Below are 25,119 nucleotides of genomic sequence, written 5' to 3' on the forward strand. Positions count from 1 at the left end.
TGATTTTCCATGAGCTTGTCTTGCATCAGGAGGCAGGGCCATTTTACAGCTGAGGACAGTGTGGCAGTGGTCAGGTCCTTTCTTTTTCCCAACGTGTATTAAGCTTCTGTTGTGAATCATGCACTGTGCTGGGTGCCGGAGAAATGGACTATAACCCATTAATTTACAAATTTGCTTCCATTTAGGTGGCAGACTCTGTTGGGCTAAGACAAATAAAGGGGACTGCCTTCAAGGAGCTCACAGTCTAGATGGGAAAATAGGGACGGAGACATACTATTGAGTTGACGAATAAGTAAGATGTGCAGGTGTGCAGATCTCATCATGATTTTACAAGGATTAAAAACATCTAAGTATTTTTAGTCATATATATGTGCCTATGTCTCTATGAGTCTATTATCTATCTATCTATCATCTATCAATCTATCATCTATCTATCTATCTATCTATCTATCTATCTATCTATCTATCATCTATCTGACGAACGTGATCTTATTTATGTAAATTCAGCATCCCCAATTCTGGACTAGAACAGGGAAGCAGATCTTGATTTGTGGATTACCATTTTTATAGGTTAGAAAGTTCCTAAACTGATACCCATGTGTTAAATTCTAGCTGGAACCACTTAAAAATTCCCCTAGAGAGATGGGGCAGCTCCAGCTTTTAGCTGCTCCTTTGATTTTCTCCAAGCTCCTACCTTCTTCTTTTTTTTTCTCAGTTGCTGGTAGACCAAAATATCACTGCATTGTCTTGGGAAGTTAATATTAAGCTTGACCCTAATGTTACAGCAATACCTCGGCTACTTTTGAGCCATGGCTTACATTCGAATAGAAAATGCTGGGGAAGTAACCCAAATTCTACCTCTGATCAGCCATGTGACTTGTTGTTGCTTTAACTAAGAATCCTTACAGGAAATGATACTGGAGTCTTTGCTGTGATGTCTTGGGCTGTCCCGTCCAGCCCTACTTCAAGGGGGTGCATCGTCTTTTTCACCAGAAATTCAGCACATGTCAGTATTGGGTACCTTGATGTGGTCATCTTGGGAGACGTGGATGCCTGGAGGAGGGCGGACCTATCTTTGTGCAGGGAGCACGGTGGGGGAGAATTCACAGAGGGTGGCACATCTGCGGAGTTTGAAGAACTAGATGGTGGTGTGCACACGCACTGGGGCGTGACCAGACGTGGTGCCTACAGGAGGCAGAGAGCGGCTTGCAGTGGCTGGGACAAAGGCTCATCCGGGGCATGAGATACATGCCTGTGGTGGCGTTAGCTGTGCTCAGCAAGCCTTCTGGTCCACCCCCCATTCTAGGCACGTGCCCTCTTGAAATTGGACAGAGGCAGCATGGGCATGGCATGGCCGCACGTGATGGATTTTTTTTATCATAGTAAAATACATATAATGTGAAGTTTCCCATTTTAACCATTTAAAAATGTACAAGTGAGCCACATTCAGTCCTTTCACGATGTTGTATAACCACCACCACTACCCATTTGGAGAACTTATTCATCCTCCCAAACAGAAACTCTGTACCCACAAAGCAGTAACTTCCTTGCCCCCGCCCCCAGCCCCCCCACCCCTAGCCCATTGGCAACCACCATTCTACTTCCTGGCTTGATGAATTTGCCTAGTCTAAGGACTACTGATAAGTGGAATATTTGTTCTTTTGTGTCTGGTTTATTTCACTTAGCATAACGATTTTGCGATTCGCCCAGGCTGTAGCACATATCAGAATTTCATTTCTGTTTATGGCTGAATGTTATGACATGATGGGATTTTGACTTCCTCCTGGAAGCACTGGTGTGCCTGGGAGAGTCTCCCGTAGCATGATGGAGCGGCACCTGCTGGTAGGGTGCTCTGTGATCCACGAGTGGGAGGATGGGGAGAAGGGTGGGGGGCATGCAGGCGCCTGTGGAATAGAATTACTACCCCTCCAGGCTGGCGTAGCCTCACCTCCCCCAGGAAGCTTTTCTATCCCTCAGAAACCCCGATGGCCCTTTCTGTCTTCTGAGTATCAATGGCTGAGCCACACAATCTCTGCTATCCGGTAAGGTAACTTTTTGGTTGGTGAAGACTGTGCCCCAGAGCACTCTAGTACCCTCAGGCCTGGCTCCCAGTCTTTCCTTTCTCTGTCCCTCTCCCTGGCACATGGGGGCTGAAGTCTCAGTGGACACCGGAGTGGGGACTCAGGGAGAGAAATTGCCCCAGATATCTGTGGCAGATTCTCTCACCACCCGCCTACCTGCTCTCCCAGGTCCCAGACTGGGTCAGGCTGCATCCCAGCAGTCCCACCCCACCCCCTAACATCCTTGGCAGGTTTCATCTCCAGAGCTGGGGTTGAAGGAGGCAGAACTAGCCCCAGGGGTGTCGATAACAGGATTGTAATCCAGTGGGATGAGACTGAGCTCTCTGGAGTCTCATAGCATTTTCCCAGCCCTGGCCACTTTATTATCATATCGCTGAGTGATGGGGCTCAGGGGAGCTGTGGTTCCAGCAGCCGCACAAGCTGCCCCTGCAATCCATCATGCTACAACCGGGCTGAGCAGATTCATGCCGCTTCCTGCCCCCGTGTCCACTCTCCCCGCCTCTTCCTCGCTCTTCTGCTTCTCAGGCTTCCCCTCTGTGCAGCGGAGATTCGGTCCCATTGCTGCGTGAGTCTCTCTGTGAGTTGTGCTGACCCCAGGGATTACAGGCTCAGGACCGCTTCATCCTCATGGTGTGACCTGGGGCCTCGGTTTCCTTCTCAGAGCAACAAGAGGGTTGGACCTGTTGCGCTCTGAGGTTCCTTTCAACTCCGACAACTCTGTGACTTACTATTTTTTGAAGACTTCAAAGCAGATTGCATTGCATTTTCTTCCAAGATCATGACAGTACGGAGGGATTGGGTGGGACAGAAGCAGCCACCGCACAGGGATCCTGTCTTCCCTCCACTCCACAGGAGCCCCAGGCAACGAGGACATCATTCTTTCTCCTCCGGGAAGCATGTCACTAGCCCCAGGCCGGTGTAAGCAGTGGGTTGGTGCCTGTCTTCAAGGCTGTGTTAGAGTCCAAACCATTAGGTCAGACCTTGTGGGCACGTCAGATGCCAGCCTGACACAACAAATGGGGAGCAGCCTACCTGGGGGGTGGGGCAGAGCAGGCCAGGCAGAGAACCCAGATGCCCTTTTTGCCCCTGCTCTAACTGTGCCCATCTCAGATGGCTGGATGTCCGCCAGGCTCTAGAAGTTCTCTGGAGAAGGACATTTCCCAGCTGAGAGGATTGACCAGTCTAGGGTTTTATTTTTAATTTTAATCTTTAAAGATTTTATTTATTTACTTGACAGAGAGAGAGAGGGAGAGAGAGCACAAGCAGGGGGGGCGGCAGGCAGAGGGAGAGGGAGAAGCAGGCTCCCTGCTGAGCAAGGAGCCCGACCAGTCTAGGGTTTTATAACCACAATATTGGGCCAAGTCATTCTGGTAAGAAGTTGTTGACGATTTACCTTTCTTCCCAAGTAGGCAACATTAAACTAAAGAACAGCAAGACTTCACTGTAAGCAGATCCAGAGAACGATGGTTTTCTTCCCAAGAGCTTTCCTTCTGCCCACCTGGCTGTCTCAGGTCTTGTAAGACAGCCCCCCTCCTGACCGCCTGCAGAAGGGAGACTGCAGACCAGGTGACGAAGACAGTGCTGTGATGACTGTGCCACTCTCCTGCTTCCAAGGTCCATCACGCTTCCCAGCGCGGAGTACAGGGGGCCTAGACTGCGCAGGTGCCCCCCTGGGGGCACTGGGGTTTTCTCACTGCTAGCGTCTCCCGTGAGGTCACATATTGGTCCCAGTCGGCCCCAGGAAGGAGGCTTCAGGGAGAGATACTTCGCAGTTCCCTTGCAGCTTGGAGGTGGCCAGGAGAGATATGGGAAAAACTGGGGTGGTGGGGGACGGAGACATGTGTTCTATTTCTAGCTGTGCCATTAACCGCTGCGAGACCATGGACAAGTCTCTGCCCCTGGGCCCCGCTCGAGGTGACAGCCCCGCCCTCCCCACTTCACTGAGTGTTGAGAGGTTAAAAATGAGGTAGGAGTCCTAACAGTATTTGGCACAGGGTTCTACCCCCATCCCATGGTCAAAAAACATTCGGGCCTGAATCTAAAGTCTGTCATCAAACCTCCTGAAAAAACTCCACAAACAAGTTATAACTTTCAAAAATAGGCAAAGTTAGAACGAAAGTTCTTATGGCAGGTAAAGATGCAGCTCTGCAGTGCGGATGTGATCCGTGAAATCATTTGACTCTCTGTTGATCCATGAAATCATCTCTCCCTGTTATTTTTCATTTCCTGTTATAAATAATTTCCATCTTTATTGTTTTCTTCTACTTTCTTTGGGTTACTCTTGTGTTCATTTTTTCCCTTTTTAAAAAAATTTAAATTCCATTTAGCTAACATACAGTGTCCTATTAGTTTCAGGTGTACAATATAGTAATTCAACACTTCCATACATCACCCGGTGCTCATGACAAATGCCCTCCTTAAATTTCCATCACCTATGTCTCCCATCCCCTGCACTCACCTCCCCTCTGCCAACCATCAGTCATTTTTTTCCTTTTTGAGTTAAATAATTCAATGTGGTATTTAAAATTTTTCTATATTTTAATAAATTCATTTAAGGCTATACATTTACTTCTAAATATTGCTTTAGCTGCATCTCACAAGCTATTAAATTGTATTTATAATCTTCAGTGGTTACTCTTACATTTTATTTTATTTTTTGAAAAGATTTTTTAAAAAATAATCTCTACACCTGACGTGGGGCTCAAACCCACAGCCCTGAGATCAAGAGTCTCATGCTCCACCGACCGAGTCAGCCAGGCATCCCTACTCTTACATTTTAATATACATATTTACTTATAAGTTTTTCTGAGAAGGTTCAAGGTTATTCAGTATCTCTATCGTCCTTCTGGACAAATAAAAAATTTTTAAAATTGTTGTCTGAAATCTTATGCTTTTTTGAAACCCAATTTTAGTTGTTATTGTCATTATTATTATTATTTTATGGCCAATAGTTCAGTTATATACATTCAACGTTTAAAAAAGATTTTATTTTAAGTAATCTCCCTACCCAACGTGGGCTCAAACTCACAACCCAAGATCAAGAGTCGCACGCTCTACTGACTGAGCCGGCCAGGCGCCCCTGCTCCCCCTTTTTAATTTTTTTTACCAATGTTCTGCACTCATTCTTGTTTCTTTATCCAATTCCTCCCTTAAGTTTACTTTACATTTTGCTGAAGCACATCTCTTAGTACTTCTTTCAGTAAAGGTCTTTCGGGTATAACTCTCTTGTCTTTCTAGGTTTGAGAAAGGTTTTATTTTGTTTTAATCTCAAAGGATTATTTAGCTGCCAACGGAATTGTACCCTCGGTGTTTTTTCACGCAGAGCTTTGTGGCATTTGCTCCATGGTTTTCTGGCCTCTTTTCTTGCGGGGGGAGATCTGCCGGTCTTGCTGTCGGTTCTTTGGTGAGTGAGGTGCCTCTTCTCTCTGGCAGCCTCTGAGTTTTTTCCTCACCTTTGATGTTCTGCGGTTGTGCCGCCATGTGCATGGGTGTGATGCAACGGCATTTAAGGGGCTGGACTCTCAGTGTTTACCTTCATCTGAGAATCTACCCTTTCCTCTCATCTTAGGAAAGAATCTGGTTTTCTATTTTTTTTTTAAGATTTTATTTATTTATTTGACAGAGAGAGCAAGAGAGCACAGGGAGGAGGAGCAGCAGAGGCAGAGGGAGAAGCAGTCTTCCTGCGGATCCCAGGACCCTGGGATCATGACCTGAGCAAGGCAGACACTTAATGACTGAGCCACCCAGGCGCCCAGGGTTTTGTATTTTTGACTGTTGCTTCTTTTCTATCCCTTGACTCTCCTGGAAATCCTATTAAGTGTTTATTGGAACCTCTTGATCCTTATTACCTTCTATTCTTCTTGATGGATCTTTTAAAGATTTATTTATTTATTTATTTGAGTGAGACAGAGAGCACAGAGGGGGAGGGAGAAGCAGACTCCCCGCTGAGCAGAAATCCTGACTTGGGGCTCCATCCCAGGACCTTGAGATCATGACCTGAGCCAAAGGCAGACGCTTAACCGACTGAGCCACCCAAGAGCCCCCAAAGTTTTAGTTTTATCCTTTTTTAAAAAAATACTCTGCTCAGGGCTCTTATCCTTCAGTGACTTTGTAGGCCTTGCAAATCCAGTCCCGAAGCCAGCATGTGGCTTTGCTGGGCCAGTTTCCTCTGTCCTCCCTAGGTTATGCCTTGTTCTTTTTTTTCTTAAAGAATTTTCTCTGGGGCACCTGGGTGGCTCAGTCAGTTAAGCATCTGCCTTCGGCTCTGGTCATGATCCCAGGGACCTGGGATCGAGCGCCGCATCGGGCTCCCTGCTCATCGGGAAGCCTGCTTCTCCCTCTCTCTCTGCCCCTGCTTGTGTTCCCTCTCTTGCACTGTGTCTCTTTCTGTCAAATAAATAAATAAAATCTTAAAAAAAAAAGAATTTTCTCTGTCACTGTTATAGGTTTGCAGACACGTGGAGGGGGTTAGTGGTAGGTCCACAGAGCACGGATTTAGAGAACCATCCTGACTGACGATGTGAGGTTTGACACCAAACAACAGAACGGCTCAGAGTAATAAGTAGTGAGTGTTTTTTTGCAGTTCCTGCTTTACTGTTTGCCAAACTGTTTTCTTATATATCTTCATAATCTTTGCAAACTAAGCTGCAAGGCAGAGTCTGTTATTATCCTGATTTTCCAGAGGAGGTGGCTGAGGCTCAGCCACCAAAACGGTGCTTCTTAAAATGTAAGGTGCATATGAATCACCAGGGATCTTATTAAAACACAGATTGAGATTCAGGTGATCTAGGGTGGGGTCTAAGATTCTGGGGTCTAACAGGTGATGTCGATGCTGCTGGCCTGAGGACCTCACTGGAGGGGGGAAGTGCCAGGGAGCTTGGCCAAGGCGCACATGTCCTCAGTGATTGGTTAGGCGCCTGTGTCTGCCTGACCCCAAAGCCTCTGCTCTGTGGCTACCGGTACCGCTGAGAATCCTGCAACCCAACCACTCGCTTTATAGGAGACCAGAGAGCTGGAGGCTTCGGGCTGGAGGGAGAGGAAGCTTTGCTGAGGGGAGGGGACAGCTCTTGCCTGGCCCAGCTCCTTTCTCAAAGTTTAATGAGGAAGAAAGGGATGGAGAGGGATTGTCTCACAGGTAGCGAAGCACCACAGCCGGGCAGCTGTCAGTGGGTCTGTTGGAAAAATTAATTTTTTAATTAAAAACATCCTTTTCTCCGTCTCTTCTTTCCCCTTTGCTTTAATGTCTCAGTCTGGAGTAATTATGAGTCGCTCTGGGGAGACTGAACCTTAGAAAAATTGTTGGTGTGACTGGCGAGGAATTTATCTGATTAACTTGGGCTCAGCCTTTGGAAAAAAAAAAAGAAAAAAAGGGAGGAGGGAAAGCAGCAGCTCCCAATTCTCCTTCTGGCACAAAACTTAATCACAGCGTCTGGGAGGCCAGGTGGGCCCTGGTCTGGCTCCCTCAGGCCAGCCGGGGTAAGATGGGTAAAGAGGATCTGCATCCATTCCTGGCATTCCGTTCTCAGAGCCCCCAGCGTCCCCTGCCCCAGCCCGGCCCGCACTTGGGCCCCCAGGCTTTTCCCTGGGGTGGGGGGTGAAGGGGGTGGGATATGTAGCTCTGACTGGCTCAACATGGAGATGATGTCTTAGGGTTCTTGAGAAGCAGCCAGAAAAGGAGGTGTGAGTGCCAGAGGTTTGTTAAATGAATGATATCCACAGAGGAGTGAGGGGGGCAGGAAAGGAGGGGGAGGAAGCTGGGCAAGGTCATGGGGTCCACTGAAGTCTGCTCTCAGCTGCTGTCCCAGTGGCGCCTGGACGGCACTGAGCGTTGTCAGGAGGCTCTGAGCGGGCTTTTGTGCCTGGGTCTCTCAGCACTGGCTGTGGGCGTAACCCCCAGCCATGCCCCTCACCGTGGGCAGCCGTGTTGTTAGCAGCCGGCACTCACAGCATCTGGGGGACAGACGCACTGGCCTGGTAAAAAGGATCTGGGTGGGACACCAACAGCACCTACTACCGTTGGACTGTAGGGGGAGCCCAGCAGGGGTGGGGAGGAACGGATGGATTCATGGTCATTTAGGAGCTAGAGTTGAAAGAATCTAGTGGTTGAAGGAGGGGGTGATGAGAGTGAGGTGACAGGGGGGCTTCCAGGCTCCGGGCTTGGGTGACTGGGTGGCTAGGGGTGGCAGGCACTAAGATGGGCACCCGGAAGAAGGGTAGACCAGGTGGTGGGGGGAGAGCACTTTGTTATCTGGACATGGTGGACGTTCAGGTGGAGGTGTTTTCAGGCAGCTGGGTGCGCCAGGTTGAAGCAGAGGTGTGGGCACCATCGGGGTGGAGGTGGAAGAGGGGGGTTGGCCCGTGCGGGCAGGCTGTGGGGAGAGAAAAGGCAAAGCACAGAGCCCTGGGAGCCCCACGATTGGGGCTGGCAGAGGACAGGAGATACAGCCAGAGAAGCAGGAGGAAAACCATAGAGTGGGGTCCCTCATATCACCTGTCTGTCCTCTGTCTGTCTTGATCATTATCTGTCCCCTCTGTCAGTATAGCTGCTTCTTCTTCTTTTTTTAATTTATTTTTATTTATTTATTTATTTATTTTTAGATTTTTATTTATTTTTTGACAGAGAGAGAGAGACAGTGAGAGAGGGAACTCAAGCAGGGGGAGTGGGGGAGGGAGAAGCAGGCTTCCCTGCCGAGCAAGGAACCCGATATGGGGCTCGATCCCAGGATCCTGGGATCATGACCTGAGCCTAAAGGAGACACTAAACGGCTGAGCCACCCAGGCGCCCCTCTTCTTCTTCTTTTTTTTTTTTTTAAAAAGATTTATTTATTTATTTGAGAGAGAGGAAGAAAGTGGTGGGAGGGGCAGATGGAGCAGGAGATAGAGAATCTCAAGCAGACTCCCTGCTGAATGCAGAGCCCGACGCGGGGCTCGATCCCACGACCCTGAGATTTCCAACCGAGCCGTAATAACCCTGAGCACACCATGCCTGAACCCCTGACTTAATGCATCTTCTGCCCCAGCTGCAGTCTGGGAGCTCTTGAGGGCAGGGCTTGGGCCTCCGCTTTCCCCTTCTCTCCTGTCAAGCACAGGGCTGGGCACCTGGAAAATAGAAATCATGTTGGAAGCAAACCATGAGATTAAAGTCTTTCATTCCTCTATTGAAGAGACATTTCATTCTCAGCCTCCAGCTGCGCCCTGAACCCTGCCTGAGTGGTGAAGACATGAGGATGGAGTAGATTGACCCTGCCTTTGAGGGGCCACAGCCTTGTGGGGGGACAGACACGTGAACAGTGAGGCTCTAGCGTGGCCAGAGCTCTGAGAGATGGCATGCAGGAAGCCACAGGAGCACACGGGTGGAGAATTTCCTAGACAGGGCGATCCCTGAGTTGACAACTGAAGGATGGATGGGGGTTTGCCTGGTAGAGATGGAAGGAAAGCATTCCAGGTACACGGGCAAAGGCACACTGCTGCATAAGAGCTGGGCCTCACGAAGGGTCTGCAGGCCTGTCTGGGGCAGAGGGAACAGCGTGGGGCAGACCGGGTGTCAGGAGAATAGGGTCCCAGTCCCAGCTCTGCTTGTAAGAATCTGTGTGACCAAGGACAAATCCCTCCTGCCCTCCGCTTCCTTGCTGCCTCTGGGCCTCAATTTCCTCAGCTGCGTAATGGGAACCAGGTGACTTTATCCCCAGAGCCCCTCCAGCTTGGAAGCTCTCAGGCAACCTTCCAGTAACTTGTCCGGGTATACAGGCTCTGGGACCCTCTGGGGAATACTTACAGGTTTGTCCTGGTTGATCCAGGCTTAACTCTCTGGGCGCCAAAAACATTTGCTTTATTGCAAGTAGTTCTACCTTCCTGAGCAGACTGGGTCCAGCCCACATGCCTAGGAACACCAAGTTTGGGATCTGCTGGGATGGGTGAAACTGGACACATCCACTGGGAGTGGTCATCTCGGGCCTGCCTGGGCGGCAGGTGGAGTTCTGAGCTGTGGGGATGGAGCTCAGCCACGCCCTACCACCTTCCTTTGCAGGGACTTGGACCTCGTGGTCGCTGGTTCTCCTTTTTATAAATATCGTCAGCCAATCAGTTCACGCCTTTCCTCCTCTGAGCTGGAACTGACCAATCACACTTGATCTGGTTTCTCCGTTGCTAGGAGCTGAAGGCTACCTCCCCACCACAGAAGGGCTTAGGTTTTAAAAGTCCAGTCCTTGGTCTGGAGCTGATCCAGGAGGTTGGGAGCTGTGGGAAGATTTAAGATTTCCTGAGTGCAGTGTCCAGTGGATTCTGCCCACTATCAGGGCTGCTGGAACTCAGAACACCCTGCCCAGGGCAGTCCTGGAGAACTTCCATGAGGGGGCGCCGAAGGAGGGGTTTTCAGACCCAGCTTTGCCGTCCTTTTCTTTGGAAGGGATGCCCTCTTCAGTCCCCTGCTGGCAACCTCTGCAGTCTCATCCTGGGAGTATTGGGACTCCTCCCTGTCCCTCTGCCAGTCTGGCACTGTCCTGGTCCCTGGGATCCACCCTGTCCTAGGATCCCTTTCTTCTCTCACACATGAGCGTCAGGGCTCATGCCGAGTGCTGGGAATCTGTATTTTACCCCCAGGCCTGAATAATGGTCCAGACGCTCCTCTGGAGCTAGGAAAGGAGGGGCTCCAGAGGCTAGGAAAAGGAGGGAACCCCCCAAAATGACATGGGGACTTCAGAGAGAAAGGGAAAGTGTCCTAGGTGGGGAGCACTGTGTGAGCGAAGGCTTGGGGATGTGTATGAGAATGTATGCTTGTTTATCTGCCTGTATACACACCACGTGTGCATGTACTGTTGCTTCCATGCACATGCCTTGAGCACACGTGTATATGTGTGTTAAATGCCAAGAAAGGATACTGGCTGGTGCCTCCTTGATTGGACTTGTGGATTTTCTTACCTCCCTGCTGTCTTACCATGAGAAGCCTGGGGTCTTGGGTCCTGGGCTCTAGCTCCCTGTGGGCTCAGGCCCCTGAGCCCTATCCCCATCCAGTCCCACACTATCCAACACAGCAACAAAATATTGATGAGACTAACACACAGCAGAGCCAGCATCACCTCCAAATGGAGGAAATCCAACTCAATCCGTCATATGTTCCCACTACCAGGGCTGCTGGCAGCCCACATGCCACCCAGTTTTACTTCTTCTGGGTCCTGTGGGTCTGTTCCCACATGGAATGTCACTCACAAGGGCCCAGAGAGGATAGAAGGGTGAATAAAACCAGTGCCCCCTCTGGCCCGGCTCTTGGTCCTGTCCCCTTGAGCAGCCTGGTGTCCTCCTCTGTGCTCAGGCTGGGCCCATCTGAGTAGAACCCAGATTTCTTCTCATCAAAGGGCCTGCCTGTGTTCCTGAGCTACACCGAGGAGTGAGTTCACTGACCTGGGGGAGCAGGAGGAAGCCTGGCCTGGGGCCAAGGCCTGGCCTCACCATGGACTCTGTCCTCTCTGAGCCTCAGTTGCTACATCTGTAAAAAGACACTTTCAATCCCTGAGGCTCAGATGAGGGAAGATGGGCAGGGTCTCTGACCTGTGAACTGCTGGGCCCACACTGCCTTGGTATCCACTGGGGCCTTGGCCACTAGGAACATCTAAGGGCAGAAGCCAGAGGTGGTGAATGTTTGGCCCAAGGAGTACTTTGAAAAAAATCGAACTAGTGGCCAATATTTTAAAAATGGGCAGTTTCCGAGGAAAAGCTGGCTTTTGGTTTCTCTTGAAAAATCAACAGGCCCATTTCTGATTACCTGACCCCTGGGTGAGGTGACCCCTGGCCCTTTCAGAAAAGGTTGACATTTCAGAAGGGGTCTTCCCCAGTGGCCCAGACAAGTGAGTGGTGTGTATTCAGGTTGGGGAAGGGAGCACAGCTGCCTCCAGGACCCCTCAGTGCACATCCCCTCTCTGTTCCTCACCTTCAGCCCCAACTGTGGTCTGGGAGCCTGATTTCCTGCCAGGAAGGGAGCAAGGAAGGAGTTGAGCTTTTTCTCCTCCATCGCCTTGACCATTGCCCACATGGCGTGTCCTTCCAAGACCCATGGAGCCAGCTGGGCAGGTTCTTCCAGAGCAGGTGTAAGCTAGGCCAAACATTCCTTTTCTTCCTAATTCCTCAGTGAGGCTCCTTTGTACTCAGGCAAAGGTTTGTGCTGTGGCCAGCTCTGTGGAATCAACCATTTGGGACAGGGCTAGGAGAGCTGCTCTCATCAGGCTGGAAGAGGGAGTTCCTAATCCGCCCCTTCTCAGCTGTGTGACCTTGGGGAAATAACTTAACCTCTCTGGGCTCAGTTTCCTCACCCGTAAAATACTGACTCCCACGGGCTGTCATAAGGATCAAATGGGATCAAGTGTAAGAGGATTTCCTGACACAGGTCAGGCACACAGCAGGGGCTTAAGTATTTGCTGAAAGGGGGAGTTGAGGGTTCCCAGGCCTAGCAGTGGAGCCTGCACAGTTGCTCTGCAAAGGAGACTGCATAACAGTGCCCTGGGGCTGGCCGGGGCTGGATGTGCTGATAAGAATAAGGGGCCTCTGCCTTGGGACCTTGCCCCTTCCAGGCTGGGATAACTGGGATAATGTGGGAGGTGGAAGCAAAAGGTAGGTGTAGTTCCTTCTCTTTCCCCATCCTCCACCCTTGTAGGGGGGTCACAGCTTTTTCCCCATGAGTTGGGCCCCTTCCTCAAATGGGGAGGGTCCCTGCCTTCTTCAATCACTAGAATCTGACTGCCTGGTTTTCAACTGAAATGTAGAGTCTGGGGGCCCCAGAGAAGCAGGGTATAGAGGGAACAGTTGGTCCCATGATCAACTGTCCTGGAGAGAACTCATGAGGTTGCCCCATCAAGACTTATGGATGGTGGGTGTGACGACTGAGAAATACACTTTACCCAGTTTTTAACTTGAAAGCCCAGGTAGGGCAGAGATATTCCAGGTCCTCCAATGGGGGCACTTTAGGAGAGAGAAGATCTGAGTAGCCTTTGAAAGGACGGCCTCTCTCCTCCTTCTCCTTAATGCTGCCATCTGGCCTTCTTTCAAGCACAGCAATGGAAACCCCTGCCTTCTCTCTAGATGTGCCCTCACGTCTGGGTCCCACATGGCCAGGGCTGCCCAGGGAAGATGATGATAATGGTAGTGATAATGGCAGCTGATGACATTTACTGAGCACCTGGGCTGTATACCTCCTGCCACAATCACCCCAATTCCAGGGCTATAGACCAGCCCACCTCTGTGAGGCACACCCTTTACATGAAAATTCAGATGGGAACGGAGCCACCAACAGGCAAGAGGGAGAGGTGCATTAATTCATGAACGTCACAAAAGGATTCTCCTTGGTGGTGATGGCGGTGAATCTGAGAAATAGCTCCCCATGTGTGCTTATGGTAATAGTCCATGTCTAAAATGTTGACCTACCAGTCTGGTTTTAAAGAACGTGTTCAGAGAACTAAGTCAGCTTTGGGGTCTGCAGGCATCCTGCCTATAGGCAGGAGAGGTATTTCAGGACCCTGGAGAGTGCTCCAAACTCTCTGGAGGTGGGTGGAATGAGGCGTTGGGCCTTTCAGAACAGGTTCATCCCGGGAAGTCATCATATGAATGGGACCTGGGCCTAGGGCCCTGGGGACATGACATACCCAAGTCATTTAGTAAGTCAGTGGCCTCATGTTTCCATGTGGTCCAACTGCCAGGGACTGTGTCCTCTGGAACAGAAGCAAAAACAGTGACAGTCCAGCTTGCTTCTCTGTGCTGAGTCTGCAAAGACACAGGTGTCACTTTCTGCACTCTAAAAAGTGTGTGAAAATAGGAGTGTTGTATGTCGAATCCTCCGCCAACACCACCTTGGGTTTGGGGGCACCTGGGCTTGGGGGCAGTAGTTGGTTGTTTGGATGGACGATGAGGTGAATGGTTACAGTCTTGGCCTCTGCAACCTCACTGTTTGAAACTGAATCTTGGCTCTGCCTCTCCCAGGCTGTGCAAATTTGGGCACATTACTTAACTTCTCTACTCTTCAGTTTCCCTATCTGTAAAATGGGTATGATAAAGCACCTACATCATAGGGTGTTGTGAGAATTAAACATGATATATACAGCACTGAAAGCAATGTTTGACATGTGGTTAGTGCAGTAAAATGTTATTATTTTTAAATCCAAGCATTTCTGTCCCAGCTCTGATGTATGACCAGGTTCTTCCCATGGTACCCCCAGTCTTTTTTTTTTTTTTTTAAGATTTTATTTATTTATGAGAGAGAGAGAGAGACCATGCACAAGTGCAAGGGGAGGGGCAGAGGGAGAGGGAGAGGGAGAAGCAGAATCCCTGCTGAGCAGGGAGCCTGATGCAGGGCTTGATCCAGGATCCTAGGATCCCAGGTCCTGAGCCGAAGGGAGACACTTAACTGACTGAGCCACCCAGGCGCCCTGGTACCCCCAGTCTTGCTTGTAGGGTCAGACTTGGAAGAGGTAAATGCTTCCTGGGCTTGTAAGCTGTTGGAGTGTCTGAGGAAGCACGGATTTGGGAACTGGGAGGCCCGAGTGCCCTGGGCCAGGGGCTCTGGACACCCTGAGGGGAGGTTGGGCCCTGGTGCCAGCCCCCACCCTGCTCCTTCTTCATGGTGGTTCCAACCATGGTCTTGAGGAGACAGCAAGACCGAGGTTCAAATCTTGGCTTTGGGGCATATAGGCAATGGCCTTGGGTAAGTCATTATTAGCCTGTGAGAGACTCATCTTTGTCTGGCTATGATAATCCCTTGGCATGGTTGTGCAGGGGAGGAAGTAAGAACATGTAAGCAAAGGCCAAGCACAGGTGCTGTGAGGCCTGCGTGGTGGAGGCTGTCACATGGCTGTCTTCCTAATGTCTCTGTTTCATTTTGGGTCTCTGCCACTCCCCTCTCCCTCCTAATGGATGAGGTGCTCACTCCTCCTTGACTTCCTGGCTTGGTCCACTTGGAAGACTTGGGGATCTCTGCAGTCAGCCCATCCAAGCCCAAACCTCAGAGAGAGGTTTTTAAAGGATAAGAGAGAGTGCTGGTCCCTGGTGGCCCATTCCTTGTAGGCTCACCCCTTCTCCAGGCTTCACCTTAGCAGAAATGCCCTGGATTTCTAGGTGACTCCTTTGTCCTGTAGCCCTGGGCAGATACCACTCTCCACCTCCAGCTCTGCCCCATTCCCGCAGCAAATGGTGAGACGTTTATCCTATTAACAGCTCAGATTTGACAAGTGTGAGCTGGGTGGGTTCTAGGTCTTAGAATATGAGTTGTCTCATTTATAATTAGCTTTTAATTAGCATCTACTTTGTGTTTAGCAATGTAGGAAGCACTTTACCCACCTTATTTAACCACCCAACTGCTTCTAGAAGTAGCTATTATTACTAATTTTATTTTACAGGAGAGGAAACTGAGCCCTGAAGGGTTTCAGTGATGCTTGGGTCACATGGAGGGGGCCTTGAAGCTGCTGGGAGGAAGTTTGTAAAGTACTTCACACAGTGCCCACCATGCAGAAGGTGCTCAATAAAAGCCCTGTCTACCCTAAGTGCCTCTCCAGAACCCCTCACTGAGATGACCTCTTCATGCCCTCTTTCCCACCCTCATACCAGCTCTTCTGAGCATCAGAAATGCATTAATTTGCAGTTGAGCTAGGCACAATGGTGGAATTCAGGCACTGTGAGTTGGGTGAGGAGGGGGACACAGAAAATGACCATTGACTCCAATCACGGCCAAGGCTCCTTCCCTTTTGCTCTTGTGGTCACGACCGAGCAGGACTTCCAGGGGCCTGGCTGTGGAGTCATCATGAAGTGATGTCTGACTGTCATGAGCTCTCATTTGTGGATTTTTCATTCTGCCTGGGAATTTGAACACAGCCCAGCCCCTCACTTCTCCCCTGCAGCTTCTCTGGGACTGGGGTGTGGGGGAAGTGGGCCAAGACTTCAAAGGTTTCAGGTTCCCTACTGTCACTATCACAGGGCCTGGCCTTGACTATGACTTTTCTGAGATCCCCACCTGGCCACAGAGGAGACCTGGCTTCTCAGTGTGGCTCTGCTATGGGCAACCCACCATCGGGCTCACGGCAGGTCTTTGTCATTCTTTGGGCTTCAGTGTCCTCATCTGTAAAATGGGAGGGTAGGACTGGCTGTTCTCTGAAGGCTCTCCAGCCCTGTCTCGTAGTGGAGAATCCCTCTCCCTGCCTTGCCTGCCCTATCAGAGGATATATAGTAGAGGGTGGGGACAGAGGACCTTGGGTAGAATAGGAAGTGGGGAATGAAGCAGAGGAGGAGTTTCAGTGGTTCCTAACTCTCTGGCTTGAGCAATTGGTTGACCTGGGTGTTGTTTATTGAGATAGGGAAGAAAAAGAGGCAATCGTGGCTTTGGGGAGGAAGCATGAGTTCAGTCTTGGATCTGTTGGACTTGAGGTGTTTAAGGGATGGGCCTAAGCAGCCAACATGGAGGTGAGCTTGGATTTGAACCAGGACTATCTGTATCAAGGGCCATGTTCTCTCTAGCACACCACCCCAGGCAGAGTGTGCAGTGTACAGTCGAGCTACTGAGGGCCAAGGAGGGGTCAGAGAGGGCACATGTTCAGGGCAGGGCCAGCAGCTGGGAATAGCAGTGGTGGGGAGTAAAGAAGCCTTAATCAGGGAGGGCTTCCTGGAGGAGGCCACTGAATGTTATGTTCAATAGATACCAAGAGAGGGTGAGGTCTGAAGGGGAATAGGGGAATAGTCAGAAGGGTCCTTGAAGGTCATGTTTAGCAAGATGATGTGACTTGCCCAAAGTCATACAGCTTGTGACAGAGCCAAGATTCCAACCAGGTGTGCCTTACCTAGTGGTCTCTGTTCTCAATCAACCCCATAGGATAATGCTCTCAGGGCATGAGGCCGGGTCAGGGGAGAGGGGAGGACCAGGAGCGATGGACTTAATCTCTCTCAATTTAGACCAGTTTTCCCCAATCCATGTGTGTTTGGTCAAATTCCAGATAAACAAAGAGACAACAGAGCTCTGACCCTGGAAGTCACAGAACACAAGAGCTGGGACTGTTCTAGTTTTAAGACAGATCTGACTCTAGGTACAGGATTGCACCCAGGTGGCCTGGGGGACTACTTAACACCTTCCAGCTAAGGTACACACAGAATCCCCCCTTGGCCCCCACACCGGTCTGTCACCACACCCAGAAGTCCATTAGCCGCCTGACTTTGGCACAGACGTTGCCAGCCAGGCTCCTCCTAAGAGGGAGCGCATCTTTGGCCCCGCCCATTTTGCACGGAGGGCACTTACCAGACACTTCTCTCCTGGGCAGGAGGGGTGCAGGTCCCTGGACGGGGGGCCTTTCGTCCTGGCTTCGCAGAAGGCCTGTCTGCCGCTTGAGGGGCTGGCTCGCCAGGCAGAAGGGCGGGGAGCCACCGGGCACAGCGAGCTGCAGCTGGGGCGGCCATGGTGAGCATCAGCAGCTTGCAGTGAGGATGCAGTGTCAAATGGGGTGCATTACTCTCCATGCAAATTAAAAATTAAAATTAATCAAACACTCAAATTGATTTCCTTCCCGTCTGTTTGCTCTGCTGTGCCAATCAGATGCCTGCCTGCCCGCCTGGTTCAGTTGAGCCCGACTCCAGGCCAGGGCTGGGCAGCTCAGGCGGCTGCAGAGGTCTCTGCAATGGGCCTTGGAGCTGCAGGCACCTCGTTCCCACCTTGGGAAATCGGGTAGGGGTCAAACCAACCGGGTCCCCCAGCCTGAGACCGGGTGCTGGGCTTGGAAAGGGGAGCAGGCGGGAAGACAGCATCACTCTGGTCCAGAGGAAACACTCATGCTGGGCCAGGAGGCAGAACCCTAGGGAATACTCGTGGGGCCATCATCAACAGACATTTTGAGGCTGGACGTCTGGTCCTTTCTCCAATCTCAGTTTCCCCATCTGTGAAATGGAAAGAGAGAGACAGATGGACTAAGTCCCTCCTGGTTCTTGTACTGGCCTATGGTTTGGACTGACCTTCCCCAGTGATGGACTCTCTTCCAATCCCCAGCCGGCCAGGGGCCCTGACCTCCCCAGCCGGGCCTTGACCTACCACTTACCACTGCGCAACTGTGGGCAAGTCACTCACCATCTCTGAGCCTCGGTTTCCTTCTGGGTAAAATGAGGATGATAATGCCGGTGTGTGGAGGGAGATGAGCATGCAAGTGGTTTATTGGGATCAACACCCAGGGAGGGGAGGGAGTGAGGGAGGCAGAGTGGAGCAGAGGGAGAAGTAGGACTGGGGCACCTTCGCAGTACAGATCCATGGGCATCTCTGGGCCTCAGCTGTCTGCGGGGTTGACCTGAGTTGGGGTGAGTGTCAGGCCTATACCCCTCTTTGACCAGTGGTTGCATGCAGCTGCCCATGGAAGGGCAAGCCTTGGGGGAGGAGGCTCTCGCTTCAGCTGAGGGGAAGGTACTCTTGTGTGGTCTGCCAACCTCCCTACTCCCGGCAGCAGGGAGGAGTGTCTCAGGCTGCAGGGATCTGGGAAGGGCACTGTGGGGTCCCCTGCACTCTGCACACAGTCGAGGGAGGCTGGTGTGAGGGTGTGCCTCCCCTTAAAACCCTTCAAAGTCCAATCATCCTCACATGACATCCAAGGACCTTGGTGACCAGGCCTGATCCCCTGTCCTGCCACCTCCTAGCAGTGTACCCCCCTCGACAGTGTGGGTGTTTTCTAATTTTTCTACAGTCCTCCCTCTTTCCCTCTTTGCATTCAAACACCATCCATGTGGCCAGGACATACTCCCTGGACCCCTGCAGTGGCAAGGCCTGGGCTGGTGGGTGTGGTGGGTGCCAAGGAATCAGAGGTAACCCAGACCCAGTTGTGTCCTTCCACCCTACCCCCACATTCCTCCTTCCCTAGCCCCCCACCTTCTACCCCCCCTGTGAGTTCCTATGCTCCTTCAAGGGCAGCCATTCCATGGTCATTTTGGGAGAGCCAGATCAGGCCGATGCCAGCCCAGGTGAAGGCAGTGGGCTCCCTGCTCACCTCTGAGCCTTGAGGCCAGGCTCCAGGGGCTCCTGACTCTCAGTTCTATGACCCTGCCAGCCTCCAACCCCCCCACCCCAACCTGTGTCTACTCCATAACTTGGAACCTTGGCCTTACTCTGTGGAAGTGGCTGTTCAAGTGCCTGTCTGCCCAGGGCCTGTGAGTCTCCTGAGGACAGGGCCCCAGGGGCCTGGCACAGAGCACACCCTCTGTGAGTGGGAGCCAAATGGCAGGTCTGCCTCCCCCCTACCCCCAGCCCCCTGCCATAGCTTCACCACATCCCAGGTCCCCGAACTCCTCCTACCCCACTGGCCTCCCAAACTGCAACTCCAATCCCATCTCTCAGGAACAGGACGCCCAACATCCCCCCTCCTGCTGCGTGTGTCTGTGTCCCCCAGGGGTGATGATCTCAGGTTCCCAGGAGGAATGCTTGACAAGGGGTCAGTGCCCCTGACAGAGTAGCTGGAGCCTCCAGCTTCCTTTATCTTCCCTCCTACCTAGGGAGACACAAGGAGTAAAGAATTATACCCTTTTACAGCTGGGAAAACCAAAGGCCCAAGGATCCAATTCAGCTTGGGGCCCGATGCTTCTCATTCCTCCTCCATTCCTGAGCTTACCTTCCCCAGCCCTTCCCAAATGGAGTATTCCAAGGGGCTTCCCAGACCCTCACCCACTCCCCACATCAGATGTCTGGGAGTCCCTATTGGCCTGTAAGAGCTGAATTGGATCCTTGGGCCCCGGGGCTTTAGGGCCTGGAATCTGGTTCTGGTGGGGTCATTTTGATTGTTTTATCTTTTCCATCCCCTTGTTACAGGGTGTGACCAGAATCAACCAGAGATGGCAGAGAGGACCAGTCCAGTCGCTACTTGACAATGATGGGGGACAGGGAAGGGCAGGTATCACCCAGAGTTATTTAGCTAGTATCTGAGTGGAGGCTGAGCCCAGGTCTCCTGTCCTTCTCACCGTGCTGTCAGGTTGGCTGTCAAGTCTGAGTCCCCAGCATGCCTACCTTGTGCTAGGGTCCGGGCATTAGAAGAAAGGGTTAGTATTGGTCCCTAGGGGCAGGCTGCCGAGTGATGGGCTGGGAAGCAGTAGGAGGAGCTGTGGGGCACTGTCCTCTGCTTCACATCTCCAGGGCCAGCCAGAGCCACCAGCCTAAACTCCCAACTCCTGACAGGGCCCACTAGAACCTCTGGTCCTGGCCGCATATCACCTGCAGCCCCATCTTCAGTTGTCTCTTCTCATGCTCTGACCACATGGGATTTCTCTCCTTCCTTCCACTGCAGGGACTTTGCACATGCTGTTCCCTCTCTCTGGACTCCCTACTCCTAAAAATTAACATCTACCCAACTTTCTGGGGCTTGGTCAAATGTCACCTCCTGCCTTTTCCTGATTCCCAAGACCAGCCTGGCCCTCCACCCACCAGCCCCATAACTTCATAGCACTTGTCTGAGGTATAATTCCACATCTCTTTGCACGGTGGTTTGAGCTCTTTTTCTTCCTCTAGACTCTAAGTTCTCTGATATGTATTCCCCACACCTGACACAGTGCCTGGTGGGGAGTAAGCCCTCAATAAATGTTTGTGTAAAGAGGGGCTCCTGGGTGGCTCAATTGGTTAAGTGTCTGCTTTGGCTCAGGTCATGATCCTGGGGTCCTGAGATTGAGCCCCAGCTCAGTCTCCCTGCTCAGTGTGGAGTCTGCTTCTCCCTCTCCCTCTGCCCTTCCCCTTGCTCATGCTCTCTCTCTCTCAAATTTAAAAAATTTAATTAAAAAAATTAAAAAAACATGTTTGTGGAAAGAATGAAGAACAATGGCTCTCAGTTAAAATCCTGGAGCTTCACACTGAACCTTGGTTTTTTTCTTCTCTGAAATGGAAATAATAAACCAGGATCAGTGTGAGGACCAACCAGTGAATGAAGACTCCTGACACAGCGTCGGTTAAGAGTAAAGAGGAGGCAAGAATTTGCTGTAGGCAGGGGTAGTTGAGGAAAGCTGTTTGGGGGTGGAAGGACTTGAGACGTGGATGGATTGTGTCAACCAAGTGGTAGGGATCTGTGGGAAAAGACTGGAGGTGGGGAGATGGATGTGAGATGCATGGAGACAGCCTGGCTGGGTGGGGCCGTTCTCTGAATCTTGAGTGACCCTATTTATTTTTCAGCCTGACCCTGGAAAACAGGGGTTGGCTAAGAAGGCAGGCAGGAAATGCCCACTGCCTCCTGGGACTCCATGTGGGTCACCCAGCCCTGGGCAGCACCTGGCTTGGTGACGGGGTCTGGGACACTGCCAGGGTCTCCCCCACTGGCCTACGGAGATAGCTGAAAATAGCAGAGGGGCCTTGGACCGGCATCTGCAGGGGCACTGACCCAGCCCTCGTGGCAGGAAGCAGCCAGCCCCCAGCTTCTGGTGAAGGAGCCCCTTCCTGGAGCTGTCCACACTGGCCCGCCCCCAGCCTCTGGCCCCCAGCTGCCAGTTGCTGTTGCTGTGGCAGCAGAGAGTGATTCCTCTAAGTGGGCCTGTTCATTATTCTTGCCTCGCCTCTCTGTAAAGCCTGCTGAGAGACAGAGTGGCAATAGCTCCTGGCCACCAGCACAAGGGCAGGATACAAGGGGGTCCCAAAGACACCTCTGTACCTGCCTGCCTCTGTGCAGAACTCTTGAATAGAGGGCTGAGGCCTGGAGCTGCTGAGGGAAAATAAGTGAGTTATGTTTAGTGCCCCTCTGGGACACACCTGCTTGCCCCCATACTTAGGGAGGAAGGTGGGGCTCAGAGAGGGTGTGCTAATTATCTGAGGTTGCACAGCAAAGCTGGGGGCATAAATTCCCAAGCATAGACACAAAGGCTGAGTGGCTCCCAGAACAGTGAAGTGGGAAAAATGGACTGGAATTGTTGCTCTGCTTGGATGTCAGGCACTCTGGGGAAAGGCTGTTTGTCTGTTTGGCTTCCCTGGGGCCCACTTGGAGGCCCTGGGAAGACTCCTCAGGAGGTGTGTTGAGCCAGCAGGCAACAGCCGTGAGCTCATCTCCCCTGAGGCCTCCAGGAAGTCTGGTACGAAGGCAGAGGAGAAATGGTCGGAAAAGGAGGGAACAGGAACAGTAAGGGCCTTTGGGATAGGCCATAAAGCCAAGCTCAGGTGTGGGGAAAGAAAAAGACATTTTCCGAATGTCTACTGTGTGTTGGGTCATTTCTGTGCATTATCCTTTTTTTTTTTTATTTTTTTAGGCTTTTGTTTATTTATTTGAGAGAGAGAGAGTGGGAGGGAGAGGGAGAGAAAATCTCAAACAGACTCTGAACTGAGCCACAGAGCCTGATGTGAGGCTCAGTTCCATGACTGCGAGATCATGATCTGAGCCAAAACCAAGAGTCGGACGCTTAACCCACTGAGCCACCCAGGCGCCAGGTGCCCCCCCCTTTTTTTAAGATTTATTTATTTATTTTAGAAAGAGAGAGTGTGGGAGCGAGGAGGAGGGGAAGAGGGTGAAAGAGTCTTAAGCAGACTACTCACTGAGCGAGGAGCCTGACGCAGGGCTCGATCCCACGACCCCGAGATCATGACCTGAGCTGAAACCAAGAGTAGACCCCTCAATGGACTCTGCCACCCAGGTGCCCCTGTGTGGATTATTCTTTACGAATTCTTCACCAGCCTCCTTGGTGGCTGAGTATTTTTATTCCCATTGTACAGGACACTGAGGACACTCAGGCTGGAAGTGGCACTGGGTATCGCCGAAGTGTGGAGTCTGTGCAGGGTACCTTGATGGGGGGTGAGGGTGCCAAAGTCTAGCCCTCCCTGGACTCACATCACAGCCAGAGCGAAGCCTGGGCTTCTCCTACTTCCAGCTCTGGTCAGCAGGGGGAGACTGTGCTGCGTCTGGCTGCAGAAATTGGGCACAGAGGTTGGGATTGGGTTTCCTAGGAGAGGAGAGGAGGCCCCTTTCAAAAGCTCCTGGATTTGGGAGCCCTTAGCCATGCCTCTGTGATAGCTGAAAGATGGGGAGAGCTTCTGCCTAGATTCGCTAAGTGGCAGCCCTGTTGCTGCCCGAGAACAAAATTGAAACTCAACAATTCAAGGCTCTTATAGCTTCTCTTCCCTCAAATACACCCATCCTTCCCTATTTCCCACTACCATGTCTTCGCAAATGCTCTTCTCTTGGCATGGGATGCCCTTTCTGTTCCTTTCTGCCTGGCCAACTCCTACTCATCTTTCAATACTTGGCTTCAGTGCCACCTCCTCCAGAAGATTTCCTGGACTTCCTCCACCCCCAAAAGTCCATCGTATCTCCTGTTCTTTCATGTTTTTAACGGCAGGAATGTGTCTAAATCATCTGTGTGTTCCCAGTACCTAGCATAGGATGGGGCACATAATAGATGCTTAGTAAATAAATGGGCAACATGCATCCCTCTGTGGAGGCCGGAGAGCGGGGGTCTGTCTGGGGTGGAAGTAGGTGTGGGGGACACGGAAGATGAAATGCTCATGCATCGGGCCTGTTCAGGATCAGGCTGACAGGGAGCCTTAGGGGTGAACTTAAACTTTATTTCCCAGGGGCATCATGAAGGTCCAGGGAGATCTTGGATGTAAAAGAGTTCTGTAAACTGTAGTGTGCTGTCCCTGGTAGGTCCTTGTACCTTTCAACTTTGCCTTGTTCCCCTGATGAGGGTGGGGAGAAAGGTCAAAGAATGAGGGAGGGGGCAGACCAGGCCTGGTGGGGGTGGGGTGGCAAGGAGTGCAGCCTCCGCTGTTGCCCCAGCTCTCAGAGGCAAAGAGTGGGTGGGATTCCGGGTGCTGAGGGCCTGGCTTGGGACTCCCTCTCCTATAGGATCTAACACCATATCAGAGTTCGGCATGGCCCCAGAGATGATGTAAGCCAATGTCCTTCCAAGGAAGGGTAAACTGAAGCCCAGAGAGAGGTAGGCATTTGTCCAAGGTCACACAGGAGGAGTGGGAGGTCATCCTATGAGCCCTGTCCTCCCAGCATGACAGGTGCCCTCATCCTGGGCTCAGATCCGGACAGCTGTTTCCCTGATCCCTCCTCCTGGCGCCCGCAGTCTCGGCGCCCAACCCGCACTGCCCCACACCCTGGCCTGCCCCTAGGCTTAGACACCAACAAGCATTGCGCGCCCCTTGGATGGCACGGTCGGGACAGCTCCCGACCGCCCTTCTCCTTGACTCACCTCCAGCCCGGGAGGGCCGGGATCAACGGCGGCGGACGGGGCGCCGCCCGCACCGCCCGGGGTCACGCCACAGCCCGGGACCGTTCCGGCGGGGCGACGCCGCCCTCCTTGGCGCCCCCGGGTGGGGCAGGTCGAGCCGGGTGCGCTATCCCTTTAAGCCCGGGCAAGATGGGAGCTGTCAGCGACAGCCGAGGCTAGCGCGGGACGTCGCCGCCCGCCAGGCCAGAGCCAGGAGCCGCGGAGCGAGCGGAGAGCGGAGGTGGCGGTGGGGCCGGGGCGCGGCAGGTCCCCTCGCCGCCCGCTGAGCTCTCGAACCCCGGGCCGGGCGAGGCGGGCGGCACCCAGTGTAATGCGGAGAATGTGAGAGGCAGCGCAGGGCCGTGGGGAGGAGGGGGCGCGAGAGAGGGCGGCGGCAAGATAGACGGAGAGACAGCGGGAGAGATAGAGGACAGGGAACAGGGAGCAGGTGGAAGAGAAGAGAGGAGATAAAAGGAGAGGCAGGGACAGGAAAGGAGGGCAGAAAGGAGCGAGAGAACACGCGGCGCGGGCGGCGGCGCAGGCGAGGAGGAGGGGGCCGACTACTCCGGGTGGGAGCGCCGGAAGCCAGAGTTGGGCGCCCCGGCCGGGGTTCGGGCTGCGAGCGCGGCGGCGGCCGGGCGGGGCATGGTGGGGGAGCGGGGACGCCCCAGGGGCCCCCTCTGGGAGCGGCGGGGGACCTGAGGCGCGGCCAGCCGGGAAAGGGACGCAGGGCCACCCCACAGGCCCCGCCGGCCGCTCTCCGGGGGCTCCGGCGGGCCGGGGCAAGGGGGCCCTTTGTGAGCGCCCCAGGAGTGCGGAGCCGGGTGTGCGGCGGCGGGGATGTGTGCGCGCGCGGGGGTGCGCGCGTGTGTGC

At 52.5% G+C, this 25,119-nt stretch overlaps 1 long non-coding RNA gene across 4 annotated transcripts; it reads right to left on the reverse strand.

Moving 5' to 3' along the window:
* Nucleotides 1-4,963: 4,963 nt before the first annotated feature.
* On the reverse strand, nucleotides 4,964-25,057 carry LOC115944621 (uncharacterized). Of its 4 annotated transcripts, none has more exons than XR_004079141.2 (5): nucleotides 24,228-25,057; nucleotides 17,338-17,969; nucleotides 12,004-12,246; nucleotides 9,856-10,316; nucleotides 4,964-9,179 (listed from the first exon to the last, which is right to left on the reverse strand). It is a non-coding gene; the product is annotated as an uncharacterized LOC115944621 (long non-coding RNA). The 4 variants fall into 4 exon arrangements; XR_004079144.2 differs by lacking the exon at nucleotides 12,004-12,246 and adding an exon at nucleotides 13,709-13,774; XR_004079140.2 differs by lacking the exon at nucleotides 12,004-12,246.
* Nucleotides 25,058-25,119: the final 62 nt, after the last annotated feature.

This window comes from Leptonychotes weddellii, chromosome 9, assembly GCF_054177405.1.
Source record: "Leptonychotes weddellii isolate Sample4059 chromosome 9, ASM5417740v2, whole genome shotgun sequence".
Taxonomy (NCBI): domain Eukaryota; kingdom Metazoa; phylum Chordata; class Mammalia; order Carnivora; family Phocidae; genus Leptonychotes; species Leptonychotes weddellii.